Source organism: Equus caballus, chromosome 1 (assembly GCF_041296265.1).
Source record: "Equus caballus isolate H_3958 breed thoroughbred chromosome 1, TB-T2T, whole genome shotgun sequence".
Lineage (NCBI taxonomy): Eukaryota > Metazoa > Chordata > Mammalia > Perissodactyla > Equidae > Equus > Equus caballus.
The window spans coordinates 108,015,008-108,036,592 of NC_091684.1; the positions used below are offsets into that span (position 1 = coordinate 108,015,008).

General features: G+C 40.5%; 1 protein-coding gene and 1 pseudogene across 6 annotated transcripts in view; one reads left to right on the forward strand and one right to left on the reverse strand.

Annotated features, from left to right (window-relative positions):
- Positions 1-21,585, reverse strand: part of AGBL1 (AGBL carboxypeptidase 1) — a 755,364-nt gene that overhangs the window by 229,094 nt on the left and 504,685 nt on the right. The window lies entirely within an intron of this gene.
- LOC102149005 (short/branched chain specific acyl-CoA dehydrogenase, mitochondrial pseudogene) lies at positions 7,345-9,166 on the forward strand (annotated as a pseudogene).

A 21,585-nucleotide genomic window follows, 5' to 3' on the forward strand; every position in this document is an offset into this window, starting at 1 on the left:
GAGCCCTGAGCCCGAATGTAAATCAACTATGTAACTAAGCACGTAGTTTTAGTTCAGCTGATTTTGTCAAGGAAGGAAGCACTGTGATTGTATTCAGTTATATCCTAGGACAACAATCTCCTTATATCTTTGCAGTAGCAGGTGGATCAACAGTTCACGGACCAGATGCTTTGAGTAGCACTGCTCCAGAATATTCTCCCCAACAAGGCCCCCCCTTTCCATAGTGCAAAGAGAGTATTTTGGTAGTCAGCTCTGGGATGTGAATCTCAACTCTGCCACTTCTTATCCAAATGACTGTGTTCAAGTTACATAACCTCTTCAAGCTCAATGTCTTCATCCCTAAAATGGGAAAATATTACCTATCACTTAAATACTTCTATGACAATTAAATGAGCTGTAATGTGCACATGCCCTGTGCAGAGACAGACTGTAGATGCTCCATAAGTGAGAATTTCAGGCACTTTTTTCCACATGCACTGTTACACACAAGGACATAGTAGAAGCTGTACAGATCATATATATATGTAAATGCATATATAAATGCCACTCATCTTTGCTTGGTTTTCATTCTCTTTCTTCCAACTGAGTCGTTATTTACCTCCAATTTAACCTGGTTAATTTGATGTGGATAAAACACAGAAGGGCAAAGTCTTGAGCACTGACGTACAAGGGAAGTCAGAGCTTTTATCCACCTATATAAGTAAACTTATTTAATGAGGTAAGATGTAGGAATCATATTCCTAGTATATACAATTTTTATCTAAAGTGGAGGTTGAATTGAAGACAAAAAACTTCAGAGCTTTTAGCAGAAAAGAGAGAAACCACTCCCAAAAGAAAGATTCCCTTGACTAGTCAAGCAAGTTACTCCAAAATTGATGGAGCAACGTGGCAATCCAAGGGGACCAGAGTGACTTCTTGAGGAACCTTGAACCCCAATGAGACACTAGTACCATCACCATTTCTAGCACCATCTCCCAAAACCCTAGACCAGTTTATTTGGGGAAAATTTGCTTGTTCCAGCCAAGAGTTTTCTAACTAGGTTTCAGTGACCAATAGGGATACACGAACAGTTGCTAATTCCCCTCAAATTGCATGCAAATTTGTGTATGGATATCTTTTAGGAGGGGTCCTGTGCTTTGGAAAGAATTACAGGGTTTTCTGAAGGTTGGTAACCAGGCTCAGTCGGCAACATCATCCCCAGAAATAGTTATGAGTCTACTGTTGACTCACTCATTTAATGGACATTTATGTAGCTCTCACCATGTACAGGACCCTGTGCTAGGAGTTGGCAAGAAAAAAGCATGGTCCCTACTTTCAAAGGTGACTTATGTGCCCACCACACCCAAAAGACTGCCTTCATTTCTATATCTCTAGCACAGTGTAGGACATGTGGACACATGGTACAATTTTAAAGTGCAGGGTGGGCATTTAGAGGATCATCAAGAGAGAGAAGAGAAGATGTCAATCCTCAAGGATCTTACAGCCTATTAGGAACACACACACTAGGTGACACACACACTAAAATGGGAATCATTTTGGATGTTCAGAGGAAGAACAACTGTTCTGGCCTTGGCTGGACTTTGAAACTGGTATAGACGTATTTCGTTTAGTTGCTTTGCTGGGCCCTGCACAGTGTTTTAAAGGTGGTATAATGAGGCAGGTATAGCAACACAAGCAGTTAAATGCACACTGTTTTACACTCTTCCAGCCCCTTGCACTTATGTTAGCTGCCCGGCCTGTGTAGACATTCAAGTTCTGAGCTTTTCTAGTCACTAACACTCCTTCTTTGATACTTCTATTATTTCCTTTCAAGTTTTGCTTGCCAGAATACTCTGGAGAAGGACAAAGTAGCAAGAAAACAAATATAAATAGGAAGAGGGGCTAATACCCATTAGGGTCTGCAGATTTATGCGTGGCTAGGAGTTGATGTTATGATTCAAGAGATAACGTCTGACCTACAGCAACATAACAACTTTATATTCAGTTCAGCAAATGAGGCCTGACCAAATGCAGAGAGAAATCACCATTCAGGGCTTCAAAGCAATGAGATTGCTGCGCAAAACTCTTATGTTGAGTTTCTAAGTAAATTAAGAAAGAACAGTTAATTTTAAAATGTTTGAACTAAAAAATCACTATGGAAATCTTATTGACAGCATTGGATTATTAATACAACTAACCATAAGGAAAAAAAATTATGTCTTAATCCCTCTAAAACTTTTCTGTTTTTCAGCAATGGCACCTAGCAAATTGCAAATAGGTTGACAATTTGATGATATGTGTAAATGTTGCATTTTGAAACATGCACACAAAAAGAAAGCAAGGAGAAATTTGTTTCATACATATTTTAATGAAAATTAGTTTTGCTGTGTGCAAAGCAATGATGGAATCCATTGCCCAGAGCTTTCCATCTAGCCCCCAAATAGTTGGGCCTTGAATGTGACTCTCAATGGCCCAGTTGCAGGCAAGAGGCCTCCCCAGTCAAGTGACACATGTAGATCTCTTCAGATGAAAATGAAGGGGCTCTCCTTCTATCTTGCCCGCTGCCTAGAGTGGAGAGCTGACATTTCTGAGGGAATCCTCTCTCCCAATGGGCATAAGTCTAAACACCTCTGGTTTTGCCTACCAGATAAAGGGAACGTGCTAAATCCATATGAATCCAAGAACTGCCAAGTGGTGACTGCAAACGCTGTGCCTGTGGCTTTGTGATTCCCCAGGGTTTACATCTGTGTACACAGGGCTTCAGAATCCATGAGCACAGAAGTATTAATAATAGTCACAAAAACAGTAACAGAGCTGAGCACTGTCAGGCTGTAATTACTCTGGCAACAGAGCAAACAGTCCTAGCATAGGCACACAGGGCTTTGAAACCCAAGTGCTCAAGAGGGAACAGCTAGAAACCCCAGCAAGCGGGAATACGTGTTAGCAGACTTTGTTCACTTCAAATGGGGAGAAATGTTTTATTTTCTAATGGAATTCTTTCCAATCAGTCCTGTCTTCCTCCTTGCTGCCTCCAACCCCGTTTAGCTATCTTGTTCTTACATAAGGGGGAATGTTGAGGTTAGAGGATGTTGTTGGCAAAAGAACTGGGGTGCATCGTCAATGAAAGAGACTTAGAAGTTCAAGATGCAGCTGCAGGTGGCAGAAGATAGGAGTGTCCTTCTGAAATTGCACCAAGAAAGCGGCTGATGCCTTACACAGGAGGAAGCCCCCTGACATTGGGCGTGTGGCTGCGGCTGGACCAGATCCAGGTGCAAGTCTATCAGAGCACCTTTACCCTCAGAGTGCCGGATGCTGGCAGGGTCTGATTTGAAGGAAACCAAAATTCTCCCTGCTTCAAATCATCTCCTCCATCAATCTGGCAACTGTTAGATGCCTCTTATTAACAACTCTTTACATAATTCCCACTAATAGACAAAATAACACCACGTCTTACATCGCTTATTAACGCATCACTGCTATGTGGTCATTCAGTGGCGGTTTGGGGTTGGAAGAAATGAGACAGAACAGGTAAATTCTGGAAAAAGGATCAGGAATCTGGAAATCTGAAGGCCTTCTATTATCCTCTTGAGGGCAGGGGTGGGAAGGAGGGATTGGTAATAAATAAGGTAGGGAATCTTCTTAATTAAAAAATCCTGGCTTCCTTCCATCTTTATAAACATCCCCCTTCACCTTCTGTGTAGTACAAACAGCCAACCAATACACGTCCTGCTGATATAACAGGAATGTTACCATGATCCATTCACTGAACCTACATGATGCTTAGGGTTTCATCTCAAACACCTTTCTTCCATATTTGTTTATTGAGAGTAATCTTCCTCTTGCTCCTGAATGAACTCATGGGTAGATCTCATGACTTTTAGCTCTTATATGACAGAAGTTCAAATTAGAAATATCTTGTGAAATATGCAGATAGATATTGTAATCTGTATGCAAAGGCAAGGCTTCTCCTAGTCGCGTTTGGTAGTGAACTGGAAATTTGAATGAGGCCGGGATTCAGAGAGGGAGGTATGAGGTATCACTTCCTTCAAACTCATTTACAGGTATTTCGGGTTCCTCCAGTGTGAGACCCAAGGAGAGGGCATAAGGGGAAAGATCCAGTCTCATATGGTGGGTGCAGTTACTCTCTGATGTGGAGGCCAACTGGGGACAGATGTATAATTTGCTATTTCTCATCACAGGGTCTTCTCACTCTCAGTTCTCTTGACATGAGTAGATAGATCTCTATTCCAGTAGGTTTCCTGAGACCCTGCTACACAGTCCCTAGAGAGCATTTCCTCTCCCATATTGTAGCTGGTGTTTCTTTACCTTCCTTGATGGCTCCGCTGAATGGAGCCTGAGATGGCTCTTTGCTTTTCCCTCTTGCACAAGTCACACATGTCTAGTCTCCAGGGAACACACATACATCCTTTGCCCAGAGAACTGATTCCAACTTAACAACACTGATAACCCACCATCAATGCAATTATTCAGCATGTTGATTATCCTCTAGATTATCTGGGTGGGAATCCAACTGTAATCCACTATGTCTCCCAAAATCCAGAAGTCGTATGTAGGGCTACTCCAGTGGCCCTACTGAGGCTGCCCCTCCAGGCTTAAGGCAGTCGGGGCGACATAGGGTGGAGTCCTCAACATTTTATTTGTACCAACCCTCTTTCTACATTGGCCTCTTTCCACATGCTTGATCCTCCTAAAGAGTTCAAAAGTCACGGTATTTGATGATAACTATTTCCTTTGGAAAATTACAATTCTTTTTCAGCAATTCTTCTTAGTATTTGGCAGCTTATATACCTCAGAATTTCAGTGGTAATTTTAACACTCAATTACACTATGGATCCACTCTCAAGCTTTGGATTTTCTATATAAGAGTTAAAGGCTTTGTACTGATTTTCCCAGTCTCTACACAAACTTATTTATGAAAAATGTAGTAACTGATCCTATTGAAGGCCATAGTCTCTGATCAAATGGAAACAAGATTCTAACTGATTTTCAGGACAATGAGACTAATAATTGCTCATCTTTGTTCCTCTAACTATCAACTAAGCCATTGTGCTGACAATCTACAATCCATGAAGGTGTTTGTAGATGTAGCTCTTTCTAATGTCCTTTTTACTCCCTCTATCTCTTATCACAGAGTTGAGTTCCTTTTTTAAAAAAGATGATAATTGTATGGACGAATATATGGGTAAATGTTACATCTTAAAGCATGTACAACGGAAAGCATTTTGACCACTCCAAAGGGAAGCCTTACTAATCATTTCCTTAATTTCCAAACTAAGTTCTTTAGGTAAGACTACTTTTCTTCTTTTTCTACTGAGATAAATTGTGACCTTCTTAAGGAAAGGAGTTTTGCCCTACGAATGTGTCTATACCCGGTCCCCTACTCAGACGTTGGGACAGATTAGATGTTGATCAGAATTTGCTGAATAAATAGTGAGGCTTAAACTGATCATCTTCTACTGGGCATTTTGCTAAGAACCTTCTAGGCAGTATCTCCATTTCTCATCACAACCCTATAAAAGATGGTGTTAACATCTTAGTTTTACTGCTAAGAAGACTGGGGCATAGATCAATCACATATCTAGTCAAAGATCACACAGCTGGCAAGTAATAGAACTGGGATTTGAACCCAAAATTGTCTGGCTCTGAAGCCACGCCGTGTAACAATAACAACATATGGACCTTTTATGGTCAATTTAGGTATCAGGTTCTTCACTGATGTAAATACTGTAGGATGTGTTCCTGTTGGAGGTCTTTGTTCAATCATTATTTGTTTATTTCTTCAGGTCTTCAGCATACTGTCAGTGAGCACTATGGCAGATTATTTAGGGTCCAATCTCACACAATAGGGACATTTAAACTTATTGCCATTTTAAGCACAGCCTTGGGATCCCTTTTACTGGAAAGTCTTCAACCCCAAACTATCCTCTTCCCAACTAGACACTGCAAAGATAACAATAAAAAAAGGCTATAAAATAGGTAGTGAAGCAACAGGAGTCTTCCTATGAAATGGTGTGAACTGCAGGACACGCAATTCTGAACCGAAATATAAAATTCCTGCCTAACACACCAAATTTAAGAGTAAGAATTAGATGTCATGACAGAGGCAAGAGACATCTGCCCTCTCTTTGGAGGGAGGTTAAAGCAAGGAGGAGGGGGGGGCGACATAATTTCTCTGCCAGCCCAGTCTCCACCAACTGCCCAGCTCTTGGCTCCCAGCTCCCTCACTGCAAGTTGGAACTATAGGTTCTACATCTCAGCAAGCATCCATCCAGCTGGAAAAGAAAGGCTGGTTTTCCTCTCTTGCAGGCATCTTCAGTCTCGACCACCAACTACCCTGGAGCTTCCAAACACTCAGCTTCTGCAGGACCGAGAGAGCAAGAAGCATTCTCACCAAAAGCCTGGCCTTGCATGGCTGTTCCTCCACTCCCCAACCCCAGTCTTCCTTGATGTGTTTTGGAGTGTGGGTGTAAAGCAAGAACTAGTAGGCTCAAATCTGTATCTGTTTAGCAAGCCCTGAGAAGGTATCTGCTCATTGGGAGCATTTTTGGAACGGAAAGGAGTATTTCACGACTCTTATTACAATCTACCAGCTGAAATTAAAAAATTTAGGGAAAGTCCCAATCCCAAACAAATTCTGTTATGCTAGCAATAAGAGGACCTGGATTATAATTCTGGTCCCATCAAAAACTTCCTGTGTAGTTTTGGACAATACTATTATCTCTCTAGACTTCATTTACCACATCTGTAAGATAAAGTTGGTCCAATTGCCAATTCTAATGTTCCTCCTCTTTCTAACGCTCTATGACTCACCTTGCCCTGACATATGAAAAACTGCTCTCCTTAGTGTTTCTATGACCACATTTTTAAAATCAAACCCCAAACACCTGGCCAGATGATTACTAGGTTATTAGTGGGGGTGATGCAGCAAATGTCAGAAATGTACACCAACCTAGGAACTCTGCTGTGGAGTTTCTATATCCATACCCGCATATAAGCTTTGGGTTAGACAGTCTTGGGTGAGGTTGAGATCTGTGTTTCAAGATGAGAGTCAGTCTACAAATGAAGAACACTGGCTGGAACCAAGGTCCAGGACACCTCAAGAGTTACAGCCATAAACTGGGGCTTAGAATCTCATTTTGTGAGACAGCTATAAAAATCTTAAATTAGATAACAATAATTAGTAATATAAGCACCTAGAATATTATTAAATCATGTTATTTAGTCCACAATCAAAAGAGACCAAAGGAGATGTCAGTGTCCATTAGTCACCAAAAAAACCCTAATATGGACGGCCCCCACCAATGTCTCAGTCTCTGGAGAGGATCCTCCCCTCACCAAGATGCCCCCAGAGCCCACCAGTTAAGAAGAAACTTCCTGACTTGCCTGTCTTCTTGGAAAGCTCCTCCTCGCATCCCCAGATCTTCCCAGTCAGAAGCTCTACTCAATATAGCAAATAATGGGCTCCCCTACGCCCCCCTGCAAACATTCACAGAGGAGGAGACGATGCTAAAGAGGACAGTTGAAAGATTTGCCCAGGAACAAATTGCTCCTTTGGTTTTAACAATGGATGAAAATTCAAAAGTGGAAAAATCAGTAATACAAGGATTATTTCAACATGGGTTGATGGGAATTGAAATTGACACCATCTATGGAGGAACGGGAGCTTCGTTTTTCTCCTCTGTCCTAGCGATAGAGGAATTAGCCAAAGTTGATGCATCTGTGGCTTTGTTTTGTGACCTCCAGAACACACTAATTAACACACTGATCATGAAACATGGAACAGAAGAACAAAAGGCTACCTATTTGACCAAGCTAGCTACAGAAGAAATAGGAAGTTTCTGCCTTTCAGAGGCTGGAGCAGGAAGCGATTCATTTAGTCTGAAGACCAGAGCTGATAAAAAGGGAGATTATTTTGTCATCAACGGGTCAAAGATGTGGATCAGCCATGCTGAGTACGCAGGGCTCTTCCTGGTGATGGCAAACGTCGACCCTACCAGGGAGTATAAAGGAATCACCTGCTTCTTAGTAGATCGTGGTACTGAAGGGCTTCATATAGGGAAACCAGAAAACAAATTGGGACTCAGAGCTTCTTGCACCTGTCCATTAACATTTGACAATGTCAAGGTTCCAGAAGCCAATGTCCTGGGACAAATTGGACATGGTTACAAGTATGCCATAGGGATGCTTAATAAAGGTAGAGTAGGAATTGCTGCACAGATGCTGGGACTGGCTCAAGGATGTTTTGACTACACTATTCCATATATTAAAGAAAGGGTACAATTTGGCACCAGATTATTTGACTTCCAGGGGCTCCAACACCAAGTGGCTCACGTGGCCACTCAGCTGGAAGCTGCAAGATTACTAACATACAACACAGCCAGGCTTGCGGAAGCTGGAAGGCCGTTCATAAAAGAAGCATCTATGGCCAAATACTATGCATCAGAGATCGCGGGACGAACAACTAGTAAATGTATCGACTGGATGGGAGGAGCGGGCTACGTCAAAGCTTACCCTGTGGAAAAGTACTTCCGAAATGCCAAGATTGGTACAATATATGAAGGAACTTCAAATATTCAGCTGAACACCATTGCCAAGCACATCGATGCAGAATACTGACATCCACAGCAGTGGGGCCCCTCCCTGATGTCGCTGGTGTAAAATCTTAAACTGTTGTGCTTTTGGGGGCTCTGAGCCCTTAGTCTCGGATCGTGGGGTAGACCTTTCTGTTTTACTTTCCAGTCTGCTTAACTTAGGTACAGGAAATCGTTTTTAAAATTTGGGAAGAAATGCCCCCATATTTTCTACAAAACTATTTTTAAAGTTCTGTAAGTGTTGTCATTGTAGCTTTAGGGTATACAGAAGTTTCACTCTATCAGCATTTGGAAGAATACAGACATTTGAACTATTACTTACAGATATGGCTATTTGATATTCCTATTAAATCTGTATTTTGTGGCATCAGTCAGAAATCTCTGTTATAGTTGGCAATTTTATAGAGTAGATAGATAGATTCTAAGTAGCTAAACTAGGTAGAAACTGATAAAAATTTATTTAGAAAAATCTTAAAATTCTGGTTCTAAATACCTGAGAATAGGTGAAAAATAGGGTATAACTCTGTAGGTCAAATAATTGAATAAAACCTTATTTTAACAAAGGAAAAAAAAAACGAAATATGGCTCATTCTTACTAAGACTTAACAAACTTTAAGATTTATCATTCATTCATTCAAAAATATATAGTAAATTCCTTCCAAGTGCTAGACATTGTTATATTGTTCTCAGGGCAAGGATAAAGCCCCTGCCCCCTCACGGAACTTACCATAGAAAAGTTACATTAATAATTGCTTTATTATAGATTTGAAAGTGCCAGGACCAAAAAATATAAGACACTATGAGAATACTTAAAAGGGAATCAAACCCAGCATGGATACTTATGCTGATCATGTTCTCTCATTACATATATAAATACACTATAGACACAGAAATGCCATAGAGCTACATTTATAAACTAGACAGACAGATAAATAGATGACAGATAGATGATAGATAGATGATAGGTAGATAGATAGATAGATAGATAGAGACATAGTTTAGTCCTAAACAATCCTAAAGATGAAGTTAAGAGAAGACTGAGATAAGATTATCTCTGAACCTTCAATATGCAGGAGAGCTGGAACCCAAATTCAGCTCCCCTGACCCTACACCCAGGGTGATTCCACCAACACATCACAGCTACGAGCCCACCAGAAGTCCTTGTTCCCTATTTCCCTTTGCGGTATGCCCCGGGCCACTGACCCACACTGTCAATCCCGGAAGTAAAAGACTTAACAAAGATACATTCTTTCCTATGACATGAGGCCAGGACACCACCTTAAGTTGGGGCAGAACAAGTGCACATACAAATGACACTGCGATTGCCTATATAGGAGAAAGCATTTCCAGAGGCAACTATTAACCATGAGTTTTAAAAAGTGACCTCCATTTAGCAATAACATCAAGTCTTTGTCTGGCATTTTTATATCCTACTGTTAGTCACTTTTCCAACCCATGGGGCAATAGATTTCCACTCTAAGCATCATCTCTATTCGATATGTATATATCTACACACACACAGTATTTTCTGCATCTCAATAGCTTTACGTACACATGGTGGTTCTGCCCTGAGGCTGGGTATAAATAAATTGACCGTCTCCTTTCCCACTAACGCCATCAGAGAACGCTCTTTCAGAATACTAATCAGAAACTCACAGGAAATAAGGAAAGATGGTGTCAGAAGCAGGAGGAAACCAGAGCTGACTGGGACCAGAAAACCAATTGTGCAGAAGGGATTCAGTTGTCCTTTGTGCAGTTAGCTGTGCCCTAGCTCAGCTTCTCCTTCCCAAAATAATTCTGGGGAAGCAGAGAAAAGGCTGCTTAGGGCTTAGTGAAGGGCTAGAATGAATAACTGAGCATATTAGCCAAAGAAATAAAATCGATCAATGAGGAGGGCGAGGGTCTCGGAAGCTCAACAGTTGGTAGGGGAGGAACCAGGTGATCTTCAAATGAAATAACAGTCTGGGAACCTATGGAGCTGAGGTCAGATGGAGGGCTGGGAGAGTAGGTAAGAGCAAAGGCAAAGAAAATTAAGATTGCAGAAAGGAGAAACCAGAAGGCTGTGCCGTGAAACCTCCTCTCAGGTGACTTGTGTTCCATAACTTGCGTGGAGAGGTGGAATTTCCCGCTGCTCTGTGTCCTACTCTGTCCTGGAAGTAAGCCTCAAGGGAAAGCATGGTCTCTTCTAGTATTCACTAAAGAGGCAAAAGAGCCACTGAGAACACGTTATGACTAAACAGTTCAGCAACGTGGAAGCATGGGGCTAAGTTTTGTACTACAAATCCCACTTCAACTTCCCGCCTTCATTTCCCCTTTCTAGAACTCTCTCCTGGAGGTTAAACAATGGAGAATATGGGTACTCAGGGAGTAGTGAAGGACAGGCTCCACAAGATCTGTCCTAGGAAAGAGACATCTTCAACAAAGAAAAGGGAAGAGACAGGAGAGAAAAGTCCAGGAGTGACCAACGGTTGTGAAATTCATATAAACATGGGATGACAAAATCCAAGGCCCGTTCCTCAGGGCAGGACATCCCCAGGAGGTCTCCATTCAATATGCACTTATTTGTACTGAATTTGAAATTTTGTAGATTTATGCAGAAAATAACAGGAAAACCAGGGGAGAGAGATCAATAGTCAGTGAAAGTAGAACTACGTCATAGTTTAAAAGATAGCTTATTACTTTTTGATGCATAAAGGACTTAGAAATGCATGATGAAAGTCTGGCAGTGTAGAGGTCCACTAGACACATTCAATTTAATGCAGAGACAAGAATGGCTTGTAATTAGGACCTCAACGAGTGGCAAGGAAGTACTTCCTTTAGAACTGCATAACATTGCATTAGTGGCAAAGTCGTTCTCCTAAATAATGTAAACAACCCGCCTTAAAGCCCCGGGTTGGTACCTGTGCACTTTTAAACACTATTATATATTTTTTTTTTAAGATTGGCACCTGAGGTAACTTCTGTTGCCAATCTTCTTCTTTTTTTTCTTCTTCTTCTCCCCAAAGCCCCCCAGTACGCAGTTGTATATTCTAGTTGTAGGTCTTTCTGGTTGTGGCATGTGGGACGCTGCCTCAGCATGGCCTGATGAGCAGTGCTAGGTCTGTGTCCAGGATCCGAACTGATGAAACCCCAGGCCACCCAAGCAGAGCACACAAACAACCACTCGGCCATGGGGCTGGCCCTGTAAGCACTATTAATTTTGTTAGCATATTTCTTTCTAGAAATGCTAGCCATACTCAAATTAATAGAAACTTCAAATTAGTAATGTAAAATGTAAGATTGTACACAGTTTCTTCCCCTCTCCCAGCTGTAAAATGGTTCAAAGTAGTTTGTGAGTATTTAATATAGATTGACAGCTTCCTATAAATCAGAGCTTTCATCACCAAAGGCTAGCAGTAAAATACCCAAACATATCAAACAGATTTAATCTATTATGCTGAGAGTACAAAAACAGGGCCAGGCACCATGCTTCATCCTGTGTGCATTATTTCATTACTTATTTTGCTTAATTATACTTATAATATATAACATAACATACATAATATATTATATGCAATTTATAAAATATTATATAATATATAACATGTATAATATTTATATTTGCAGAAGCTCAATGGGGTAAGCACTATATCCCCATTTTATAGAAGCTCAGGAAGGTGAATTAAGTTGCCCAATATTTGAATTATCTGCTAGTCTTTCTGCTCTATCACACTTAGTATCTATAGGAACTTGTTTCTCCAGCCAAATTACCGCTAAGCCCACAGCCAGACCTTTCTCATAATATTTACCCCAACTCCAGGCCCAACTCCCAACTCAATCACTTCTCCTCCTGACTATCCAAACTCTATATCTTCTTGAAGCATTTCCTGGCCACTACAAGGTAACAACTTCCCCTCTCTCAAAGAATAATGATGACGATAACAGCAGCTGCGGCAACAACATTTACTGAACATCTAATAACACACATGTGCCTTTCTAATTTTCCACATAACGTATATTCTTTTTGTCAACACATAATGTCTTGATGGTAAGGGAGGCCCCTCCCAGAAGTTAGGTGTATCCAAACTTTTGCACAATAGAAGATGCTAAACAAATATTTGGAGAAGAAGAGACAGGGAGAAGAAAGAGATGGGAAAATATTGATCACCTACTTCTCCAGGTTAGTATGGGGGAACTTAAACATTCTTTATTTATATGTTTATGTTTTTTCCACTAAATACTAGTGAAGACATCATTGCATATATTGATAATTAAATAGAACCCAGAGTCAATTGGCTAGTCCAGTTTCTATCTTCCAACTATGTACTCACTTGGGCTCCAACAGTTGGGGAACAGTGGGAGGGCAGGTTGCTGATAGGTGTTGACAATTCAAAGAGAATTGAGAGGGTTTGTTTGCATTCCCGGAACACCTGCGCCTCCTTGCTAACCATCTTTCCAGGGAAGAATGCAATTCCAGAGATTGGGAGCAGCCCCAGATTTCTCCCACTGGATGCATCCAGAATGATTGTGCCAATTGATCTAATAAGCCCTTTCCTCACCACCCTTCCTGCACCTTCCCCCTGGATGAAAGCATCACCTTTCCTGGTAGGCTGTGAGTGTGAGTTCTAGTTAACATAAGCTGTTCTCCACTGCTTTTCTGCAATATTGCTCTGAAAAGTAGGAGCGGTTGAGAAGACGTCACATTCCAACAGAGCAAAACCAGATCAAGAAAGATTCCTGAGTGGCCTCTTGGTGCCTGCAGCTATATGAAGCTCTGGTCTGATTTTGATGGTTACTGGCATCTTTAGTCAAGGGAAGCCTATGTGTAATCTTTGTTTCTCCGTGGCTGGCTGACTCCACAGGGCCAGGTCATCAGGAAAGCCCTACCGTGAAGGGGACTGGGAGGTCAACGACCAGCACTCTCCCCAAAGGAGAGCTTCAGTGACACCTAGAGGACAAGGCATGGCATGAAAAGGGATGCCAACAAATTACCCTGCCACCTGCCACCTGCTACTTTCTGGGAATCCATGTGAGTCCTGATATGAAGGTTAAAAAACAGTAATGATATACTCTGTAAAGCCTTGATCAGGGTCCTGGGACTAATGAACATCATAAGCTATTTTTTTCAAGGAAGATACATTGAATACAAGACGATGAGCAAAAGTGGTACCCAGACTGGCAGCCCACAGCTGGATCCAGCCCACAGATATGTTTTAGTCTGTCTGTTTTTGGGCCCATGCAACTTTTTTCTAAATGAAATTACTTACCCATGTTATAAAAATTGGAAGTGTTTCTATTCAAAAGTAGTGTTTATCATATATCTTTTAAAAATGGGAAGATCTGAAAACACATTTCTATTTGCCAACAATTTGGTGGAGATGTTGGGAGAGGGGTGGAGACTGTAAGGAAGGCATATATCTAGATGAGCAAAGAGCCCTACACAACTTTTTCCCCCTTTCCCCTCCTTTTCACTCGTTTATGTCATCTGCTTGGTCCCTAGAGACATCTGAGCTTGTGACTCAGAATAAAGCGCTAGTGTTTTGATTTACAGCAAAACCCTGCAGTCATTCTGCCAAAGATAAAATTTTCCCTATGAAAAGACTAACATCCAACTGCAGTTTCCTCTTACCTCCGCTTTGGGGCAAGCTTTTTATCACACAACTCACACTCATCAGTTCTAATCTGTTTTCATTTATAGCATAGACTAATTGCCGCTCCTTCATAAAGTAAGAGTTGGAAAACACAGCTGGGACAAAAATGAGCTCCAGGATTTAGCTGTGTCTTGTGTTCTGTCTCTGGGAGCACGAGACATTGGCTAGCTATGGCTCAGGGTGATGGCACTTACTTGTCTGCAGCTATTGAGCATCAAAGGAGAAAGTCATCCTGATTAAAGACGTATTTGAAACTAGTTCTTCCTCCCCCATACTCCATATGCCTCTCCTCTCTCTTCCATCTGGGAGCTGAGACAGCCTGTGGTCACTAGGGGAGGAGCATAGATAGGGTGAATCAACCCATTAGGAACAATAAGGGGAGAACCTTGGCACTTTTATTAGCTTTGATTTGTGTTGCTTTCAGGGCTCAAGTGCAGGGTTTATAAAAAAAGAAGCCAGCATTTATAGATTGTGCACTGCTCTTCGCCATGGTTTATATCCGATGTCTGTAAAGGTTTTATTGGATTATTGGTAGCGTGTTTATTTGCCTGAACACTAAAAGTCCCGCTAGGCCTTGAGAATGATGTAGAGAGAAGAGGCTTCATGGTATCACAGGATTTGAGAAGAAGTCTGCACCCAATGTCCTGGGTGGTAGGGAAAGGAGAAATGAGCGAGCACCAAAGAGCAGTGTGTGGACCATAATCTAAGATGAGGTCACTGAATAGATCTGGAGGGAGCCTGCCACGCCAGAGTTAACTCTTCCTTATTTGTCAATCATGATCCCCTGGGATATTTGCGCTGACTTAACTCATTTTGGTTTACAATTGAGGGGATTATGGGAAAACAATGCAAAAACGCTACTTGGCAATATCTCAATTGGTTGATGGGTGAATTAGCTTTTCATGAAAATAAAACAAATATATATTCTCATGGATAAACTCTTTGTAAGCCTCCACACCAAGAATTCTCTGTGTTGGCACTATTGACATTTGGGCTGGAAAATTCTTTGTTGTGGAGACTGTCTTGTGTATTACAGGATGTTTAGCAATATCTTGGGTCCCTACTCACTAGATGCCAGTAATACCGCCATCTATTTATGACGACCCCAAGTGTCTCCAGATACGGTCAAATGTGCTTGGCAGGAGGGTCAGAGCAAAACTTCTCTTTTTAGATCTCTGCTTTACACAAACTAAAGTGTGTGTGTGTATGCATGCACAAATGGTGGGGAGGTTTAATGAAGTTATTCATAAAATTCAAAGAGAAAACTCCAAAGACAATAATTATAATTAATTCAGTTCCATCAAAATGAGTCTCAGATAGTGGGTGGGGGAGGCCCCAGAAATTAAAAGTTGGGAGAGTTTTAAAAGAGGAAAGCAAATGGGTAGTCAGTAGAGCACTAGTTTTAGTCAAGTCTTACCCCAACAAACACTTCCATCTATAACCTGAGGGGACTATACACAGCTGGCCAATGAGAGGTGCTGAAACCACATCTCGGTGTGTTTATATCGATCCTGGGACATCTTTCTAGAAGTTATAAGCCAAGAAGGATAAAAACCTCTAGTAGCCGGAAAAACGCTTTTTTTTTTAAATTCTGCCTTCTAACATTAAAGTCTAGTTCTTATCTTCAGATCAACAACAACAACAATTAAAAGACAGAGATCTTGTGCTTCTCTGTAAGAATCTCAGAAATGGGCATGGATTTTGTCCCCTTTTTCACTAAGTGGGCGTCATGTCACAGCTGCCGAAGTCCCTCATATTGTTTGAGCTGAACAAGAGACATGGAGGAACCGGTTTGCCTCTAAATATTTTCTGCCAATATTTTGATCCCAAAATAACACCTAAATTGGAAGTGTACTTGCCTTTAAGTACAAGGTGCCTGAGTTACTATTTTGACAGAGTTTTCTCTTTTAGCATATTGGAGAAAGAATGGGGAAAATTAGTAAAGATCATCCATTTGTTAGACTATCACACAATGCAACTGTTCTAAGCAATCAGAGTACAGTTGGATTGGAGACGGTCAAGACCTGCGAAGGCCTCTATGCAGTTTCTCAAAATGTGATCCATGCAGTGGCCACAGCAGCGCCATGGCGTGACAGTGGTTAAAAATAAGTAACCCTCAGCCTCACCCCCAGATCCACCAAATCAGGAACCCCGAGGCTGTGGCTGACGAGAGGCATTTTCATCAAGGTGATTTTATAGTCATTAAAGTATGAGAACTACTTAATTGAGTCGTATGCTGGAGGCATGCAGGAAATGCAGGAAAGGAAGTCTCAAAAACTTTAGCAAGGAATATCAGAATTTTCTTTTCAGAAGCAAGCCAATTTGAGGATTTGAACCAAGAAGTGCTAGGGGATTCACTAACTACAGGGATTTTCAAGAATCGCTGCTCTGCCAATGAACTGTGAAGTCAGTGAAATCCCCAAATCAGACTTATTTGGGATTTGTCCTTGGCAGAGAGCAGCATGGGTAAGACTAGCTGTAGGCTACAGAAAATTGTACACCTGTATTCACAACCCATAGGTCTGAGAGATGAGGGAGCTTGGGAAAGAAGACTCTAGATAGTGTGATGATGCTGTGTGCCTGCCAATCTGGGATTCCACGTTAGTTATTACAGAGCCACAAATCTGAACTTCAGAGGCATTTCACCTTATAGTTTTTAAATTCAATTTTTTTCTTTGCCCTTTTTAAACTACTCCCTTTTATTCTGCTTTTATTTTCATATAATCTCATGTGGACTAAAGAGAAACAAGAAATTGGATGCTCGACCTAGGAAAAAGGGATATATTAGACTTTTGTACTATGAGATGAGTGCAATTCATCTGTGAGTTCCCAAAAACCTACAACAATATCGGCTTATAAAAGAAGTTAATCGTCTTTCATGGTTATTTTTGCCAGGAGTAGTACCCCATGGTGTCAGAGACCCAAGTTCTTTCTATCACATAGATTTACATACCTTCCACTGTCAAGGTTATGGTCCCAGATGACTCATACATGATATGCACTTTCATCTTATTGGCCAAAGATGGTCACATGGTCCCTAGGTCACTTTCCTACATGGAAGTTGACAAACAGTCTCTTATTTCAGTGTCCATGTACCCAGCTAAAAATAAGAGAAGGGATTCTATTACTCTTAAATAATGGGAGAATATTTAAGGAAAACTAGCAGTCTCTTTCACAAAACCAAATGCCCCCCAAAAGAGAAATGGATGCATACACTCTAACCCTTGGGAAACTAGAGTATGTTAAAATGCCCAAGAAAGAATGCTTAATGCAAGGACACGATCCAAAATAATTATTATTTTTTTAAAATCCAACTTGCCCTGTGTGTAAAAAATATAGAAGGAAATGCAACAAAGTGTTCATTTTGAATATACCTGTTTCTCCTTACCTGGTCTAAATTCTACAATCAGTCATTATAATCAGTCATTTGCATATGTTTTTGGCTCCCATTTCCTTACCACCTATTCCACACTTGCTTCAAGCAAATGTAGGAAGGGAAAAACACATCATCCTTCTGACTGGTATCACTTTAAATTCACAACCCCAAATCTCTGGTGGACTCTTAATTCTGCCAAGCAGTCATGGTATATTTCTCTTGCCCATTTATTCTGTCAGACTCCTTGAACCCTTTCTCACCTTTTCCTTTCTCCTGAAACCTTCAAAGATTCTTCCCCCATCTTCATTCTCAGTTGATGATCTTTCTACCAATTTCACTGACAAAATTGAAGCAATCAAAGCTCTTCCAAAAATTCTCAAGACTTCTCCTACCCATCTTCTAGAATCTGTTTTTATACATTCTTCCTTCCTCATGTTACTATAAATAAACTGTGCACAATCCTCTCTAAGGCTAACCCCTTCCTGTATGCATTGGATCCCATCTCCTCGTCCCCACTCAAGGGCATTCAGTCAGCAATTCTTGCCTCTTTCTTCTGCATCATCACTTTTTCTCTTTGTTAGATCATTCCTATCAGCATACAAACATAATATCATTACCTCATCTCAAAAAAAAAAAGAGAGATTTGTGGATGTAACTCTTCTCTACAACTCTGGCCCCATTTCTCTGTTCCCCTTTGCAACAAAACTCCAATTCCTATTTTATTCTCACATCCATCACAATCATGCCAAAGTCATCAATAGCTTGGATTGTATGAAACCCAATGGTTGATTATTACTCCTCATCTATTTTGCCTTAGTTGACACAGAGAATCACTCCCACTTCATTAAAATACTCTTCACTAGGCTTCCAGGACACTACACTCCTGGTCCATTTCCTGGTTTTCCTCCTAGCTAATGCCTCAATCTCCTCTGCTAATTCCTCCACTTCAAACTCTTAATGACAGAGTGCCCAGGACTAAGTCAGATTTGTAGCTTAGCCCAGATCTCTCCTCCGAGCTCCTGGCTCATGATCTAACTACCTAGTTAACATCGCTACTTAGATATCTCATGGAAATATCAAACTAAACATTTATGAAACTGAATTGTTTATATTGCCCCCACCTGCTCCAAATCTAAGTCCATAGTTTTCCCCATCTCAACTGATGGCAACTCCATCCTTCTAATGGTTCAGGCCAAAAACCTAGGAGTCTTCTACAACTTTTGTTCTTTCTCTAACCCACCGTATCCTATCCATCACAAAATCCTGTTGGCTCTACCTTCCAAATATATCGAGAATGTGACTCTTACCACTCTCAGTTCTAGCACCCTGGACAAGACACCATTAGATCTCACTGAGATAGTTGCAGTAAATGCCTATCGAGTCTTTCTGCTTCCACCCTTGCACTTTCCCTCCTACTCTCCCTCCAACATCCCAAACAGTAGTCTCAAAAGAGCAGTAAGAGTGAGCCAATCAAAATGTAAAACAGATCATGTCACCAGCTTCTCATTTTTCTCGGAAAAAAATCCCAAGTCCTTATCATAGCCTGATAGACCTGACAGGGTCTGGCCCTTGGCCAACCCCTTATTTCCTATTACTCTTCTCATTACATAGAATGTTCCAATCACATTGGCCACCTTAATATTGCTCAGAAACGTCAGACATGCTTCCACCATTCCACTGACTCTTCTTCTTTCTAGAATGTTCTCCCATCACATATCTACATGGCTTACTTTCTCACATCTTTAAATCATCACCCAATCATCACTGTCACCTTCTCAATGATACCTCCCATCTCACTTCAGGTCATTCCAAATCTTTCTCTTTAATTATTTTTATAACATTTATCACTTTCTTATAATCTATATGATTCAGGTATTTATTGTACACTGTCTGTTGAAAATTGTACAAATTAAAACGTAAGCTTGAGGGCTCAGAGTCTGAGTGTGGAAGGGAACACAAAAAACATCCCTTTTCTCTCAGGGAAAGCTGGGGGCCAAGGAAAAGTAAACAGAAAGATGTGGATAATGGAAACAAAGGAATTGAAAACTAAACCTCTTCTCAGAGAAGAGGATAAACAAGACTGGACAGTACTCTCAAGTTCAAGAGGACTGTCAAGGGTCCAGCATACCTGTTTCCAAGAACTCTGCTACTAGCCACTAAACTGAAATCAACAAAACCAGACAGAAGGAAGCCTTCTGTTTGGAGTTTTGACTGCTGCCAGGCAAGTCAGCATGGCTCTCGGCAGAACTATTTACTCAGAATTACCCATAATGCTTGACATCATGATAATTCCCTTCTGCCCTGATGCATATTCTACTGATAGCACTGAAACTTTGTCAAAGGGAAAAAGTAAATGATTCAGCAAACTGTTGATGTAAGATGAGGAAATAAACATTTAGAAATTTTGCTACATGCCAAGATACGCTCCCAACCTGGCTAGAGAAAGAAACCAAGGATATTACATATTCAGAGGAGTGATACAAAATATTCCCAACTCAAGCAATAAACAATGTCTGAATGACATGTGGTCAGAAGTCAAACATAAACCTGGAAAGCAAGTGGAGGGTTCTGAATGTTTGTTTGTTTGTTTTTTGCAGAAGTCTTCCCGCAAAAACTTAGATTTTCGTGGTGCAGTGAAATAATATTGACCTAAAAATCAGAAAACCAAGATTGTAATGCAGGCTCTGACATCCCTTACACACTGCATGAACCTGGACCAAATACTTGACCCCTCTTCACATCATTTCCAAGATTAGAGTATCTGATTAGTTGATCACTGTAGCCCCCACCTACTATAAAATTCCAGGAGCTTCGACCTTTTGGAACTGTCAACAGTGTCCTTGTGGCTTTCGTGGAAGAAGAGTAGGAGATGGTCAGAGGGCCTGGGCCACAGCCACCACAATCACACTCTAGGCAATTTGCCAAACTTCTCTGAGCCTCAGTTTCCTCATATGCTAAGTGGAATCACAAGAGAAAATCTATTCCTCAGAGTTTAGAACTTAGGTTTAAATCACAATGCATGCTTATTTCTGTCAATATTTTCTTCTGAAAAATTCAAACCCACAGAAAAGTTGCAAGAATGATACAATGAATACCAATGTATCTTTCACTAATTTTTAACATTTTACCACACTTCATTACTTTCTTTCTACACACACACAAATATATGTGCATGTATAATACTTTTACTGAACTATCTTAATGTAACTTGTAGACCCTATATTTGACTCCTAGAGACATCATCATGTTACTGCCTAAGAACAAAGAGATGCTTCTCTGTAACCACAAGACCATTTCACACTCAAAAAGTTTAGCATTGATAAAATAATAATGACTAATGTAAGGTTCATACTCAAATTCCTCCAATTTAATCATGCATTTGGTTGCCATAGATTCTTATTTTCCTTTAATCTAGAATAATCCTTCAGCTTTTGTTTATTTGTTGGCTTTTCTGTTCTCTCAATTGATATCGAAAAAATTTTTTAAAGAATTTAGACCAATTATTAATACACTTCACACAAAAAAACATGCACAAATCTCACATACATAGAGTGTTGAGTGAAAGATGTCAGACATGAGACATCACACAGGCAGACAAAACTGATCTTTGCAGTTAGAATTAAGGACAGCAGCTACCTGAAGAGTTAGTGACTCGAAAGGAGCATGAGGCTGAGCTATCAATGTTCAATTTCTTGACCCCAGGTGCTGATTATATGTGTGCATTCACATATTACTTAGGAAATTAATTACTTAATGAAGCAATTATTTGTCAAAATAAAATGAATTAAGAAATTAAAAGAAATATAACGAGTTGCCTTAATTTCCCAATTTTCACTATATAAGGAATGAAGCAGTCAAAAAAATATATTGAGAGAGATGACTGGATTAAGATAATTAACAAAAGTGTGTTAATAGACATATCTTTAATTTTGAATACCACGAACTGAAAAATTATCGTTTCTTTTTAAGCCTGAAAGGAATGGTTTAA